General features: G+C 38.5%; 1 non-coding gene across 1 annotated transcript; it reads right to left on the bottom strand.

Annotated features, from left to right (window-relative positions):
- Positions 1-3,320: 3,320 nt before the first annotated feature.
- On the bottom strand, positions 3,321-3,403 carry TRNAL-CAG (transfer RNA leucine (anticodon CAG)). Its single transcript has one exon. It is a non-coding gene; the product is annotated as a tRNA-Leu (tRNA).
- Between the last annotated feature and the right edge of the window lie 294 nt (positions 3,404-3,697).

Below are 3,697 nucleotides of genomic sequence, written 5' to 3'. Positions count from 1 at the left end.
GGAGTCATTTTTTTTCTACCAAGATATTAACCCCTTGTAGAAGAGTCAATAATATGATCAGCAATACTGAAATTTAAAGTATATAAATTACAATCTTTGGCAAAGTGAAATAAAGTTACTCTTAGTACAAATATTAGCATTAACATAATGGAGACTATAAAGAAATGATCAAAGAAAAAGCTTATATCTTCTACCCCAGATTGGGCTCAAACCCACAACCCAAGAGACCAAAAAGACACTAAATAATCACAAGGTATAAAATGTTGATATTCATTTACAAGTCTTTAAAATGTTTGTGGTGCTGATCTCCAGGCTCAACTGGCCCCGCGGGAAACAAGGAGTCACCCAGTGGGCATAATGATAGTGACTATGTCCTACGTCATCCCTACCTCCCTCCGCAGCTAGTGTGTGTACAACCAACTTACTGCACTTTGCAAGTTAGAAAAAATTTAGACTGCAGCATCATGTCCGACCGCTGCTCAAAAAATTCCTACTGTGGCTGCCGAGCGCTGCACTTGGCTTTTCTGGTAGCCCCATAGATGATGAATGGAGCGGACAACCATCAATCAATAAGAGGTGAATAGTTGATGATTTGTTCTCACTGAAGAACCCCATTATTGTAACCCATAATTCTACATCCTAGTTATGGTGTGGACACAGTACATGTGCAGGAGCCTCCGGTATTATACAGTCGATGCTGCACTATACCGGGGATAACGTCTAAGGCTGGAGTCACACTAGACCATAATACGGAGGAGTGCTATGCCATAAAACATCGCATAGCACTTGGACCAATGTTAATCTATGGGGCAGCTCCATTGTTTTCTCAGCCGTCTTCTACATGCGAGTGAAATTGCAGCATGCTGCGTTTGTCACCGTATTATGCCCCAAATCCCCCATTGCAGGTCTATGGGTGCGAGAAAAATACGGATTACACACGGACCAGCAGTGTGACTTGTGAGAAATACGCACTGGTGTTCTATAGAAAAGACAGCAATTCAGTGCGGTGTACAGTAAAATCACACTGACAGAATAGAATAGAATAGGTAGAATAAATGTGTATACATAGAATAGGTATATATATATGTCAGTGAGACACACACATATATATATATATATATATATATATATATATATATATATATATATATATCTCTTTATATTTCATAGAGAGTTAGATAGCAGAATAGCCGATAATTTAAGTGTCAGGTTCTGTAAAATCATTACAGAACCCAACAGGAGATGAGACATGGTTTACATACAGTAAACCATTCCATATCCGTTATATTTTTATATATCCCTCACTAATAATGTTAGCAGTGTGTGTGTAAAATTTTGAAGCTGTAGGTGTTAAATTAAAGGATTAATTCACCGAAAAAACTGGCGTGGGCTCCCGAGTAATTTTCTCCGCCAGAGTGGGAAAGCCAGTGACTGAGGACAGATATTAATAGCCTAGAGAGGGACCATGGTTGTTGCCCCCCCTGGCTAAAAACATCTGCCCCCAGCCACCCCAGAAAAGGCGCATCTGTAGGTCCATCAAGTTCAACCTTTGTTATTTGCATATTGCTGTAGTGTGGCTCAAAGAGTCAGCTCCAGCTGTGGACCATCCAGATTCACCTCAGTCTGACCATACTGATCTCTGGTGGCCACTGTGACAACTGCAATATTTCATTGCAAATTGATTTTTTTTTAACTGATATGTCTTTATTCTTTCAATACCACGCAGGGATTGGTTTATGGTGTTTATGTAGTGAAACGCTGTATATCTATATTCCCGGCCATTAGCTACAGGTGTTAGCGCACACATAACTGCACTCTAAAATAAGGAATGTGATCAGACAGGTCGTGATTGTCCACACAAGGTATGGGGTCGGATCGCAGTATAGAAAGGGTTAGGCTTTGTGATATTCTCATTATGGTGTACTATATAAATGACAGAGATAGGGTTAAAGTTGTCACACATAAATATTCATTTAGCTTTCAATTCCTTAGGTGTCTGTAAGAAACCATTGTAGGCTGAAATTAGTTAAGAGTGTTAGATAGAAGAGCTGAAGTTTCCTGGTATTGCTGAGTTACAATATAAATTCTATAGAAGATGTCAGTGTTATTATGTAATGTAACATGTACTAATCAGTAACAGGAGAGAAGCTGAACAATCTCATGGCATAAAAGAACTGATATCAGAAGAGAGATTCGAACCCACGCCTCCAGAGGAGACTGCAACCTGAACGCAGTGCCTTAGACCGCTCGGCCATCCTGACTTCTGCTGATGAGCTTGAATTAACTGTTTCCAAACCAGACAGCAGAAAGAAGAGCATTGCTCGTGATTTATAGAAATGTATCATAATTTACTTTTATTATTGATCTTTAACCCTTTTGAGCTTAATGATGACGCCCAATTTTTCCAGTCACTTTATATGTTAATAACTCTGGAATGTTTCAACATATCCCAATCATTTTGCAAGTGTCTATTGTGACATATTGTCCTTTATGTTAGCGGTAAATTAAGGTCAATAAGTTTTTAGCATTTTTTTTTCTGAAAATATCTAAAGTTTTGTGAAAATTTTGGGAAATTAGCAATTTTAACACTTTCACTGCTTTTATCCTTAAACCAGATAGTCACATGACGCAAAATAGTTAATAAATAACTTTTCCATCTTTCTATCTTATCTTCTGTCTATTTCTGCATCATTTTTTAAAATCTCCTTTTATTTTGTTTAGACGTTAGAAGGGTTAAACGTTTGCATCAAATTTTCATTCTTATTCAAGAATATTTACAAATAATCCTATTTTTTAAAGACCCATTCAGTTTCGAAGTGACTTTGAGGGGCGTACACTTTGGAAAATCCCCAAAAGTGATACCCATTGAGTTATTCTACTTTTAGGGCATGTGCACACGTCAGGATTTTATGCAGAAATTTCCTGAACAAAACCGGAGATTTTCTGCATAAAATCTGCACGTGTTTTTCTCGCGGTTTTGTAGCGGTTTTTGCACGTTTTTAGTGCGGATTTTTTGTGTTTTTTTACGCAGCTTCCCAATGCATTAAATAGCGGGAAATCCGCAATAAATCTGCAAAATTAATGAACATGCTGCGTATTTTTCCACAATGCATTTTTATCACAGAAAAATACGCAGCATGTGCACAAGAATTGCGGAATGCATTCAAAATGATGGGATGCTTAATGAATGCGTTTTTCATGCGGAAAACCGCCGAAGAAACGCGAAAAATCCAGAACGTGTGCACATACCCTTAGTGTTTGGTTTGAGATTACCGCCAATGGAGCCGACCCGCAACTAATCAGTAACAAGAAAAGATTGATGTCAGAAGTGGGATTCGAACCCACGCCTCCAGTGGAGACTGCGACCTGAACGCAGCGCCTTAGACCGCTCGGCCATCCTGACTTCTACATGATTCTGCACATTAACACTTTCTACGCCAGTCAACACAAAGATGTTCATCAATTGCTATGAAAGTAAATATATTTAATTTATTTTATTATTGATTGTTAACCCCTTACAGACTAAGCTAATTTTAAGCTTAGTGACCAAACCATCTTTGTGGAGACAATTTTTTCCTCTAGCAAAATGACACCGCCTGCAAAGTAGCATCTACCGGTGATTCAATAGATGCTACTGTGCAGGCGCCGTCGGCACCATTTTGAGAGAAATCATTTTTCTGAATAAGTTTATAACACC

Source organism: Ranitomeya variabilis, chromosome 4 (genome assembly GCF_051348905.1).
Source record: "Ranitomeya variabilis isolate aRanVar5 chromosome 4, aRanVar5.hap1, whole genome shotgun sequence".
NCBI lineage: Eukaryota > Metazoa > Chordata > Amphibia > Anura > Dendrobatidae > Ranitomeya > Ranitomeya variabilis.
Note: the sequence above shows the minus strand (reverse complement) of the source record. Positions and strands in the feature narration are given on the sequence as shown.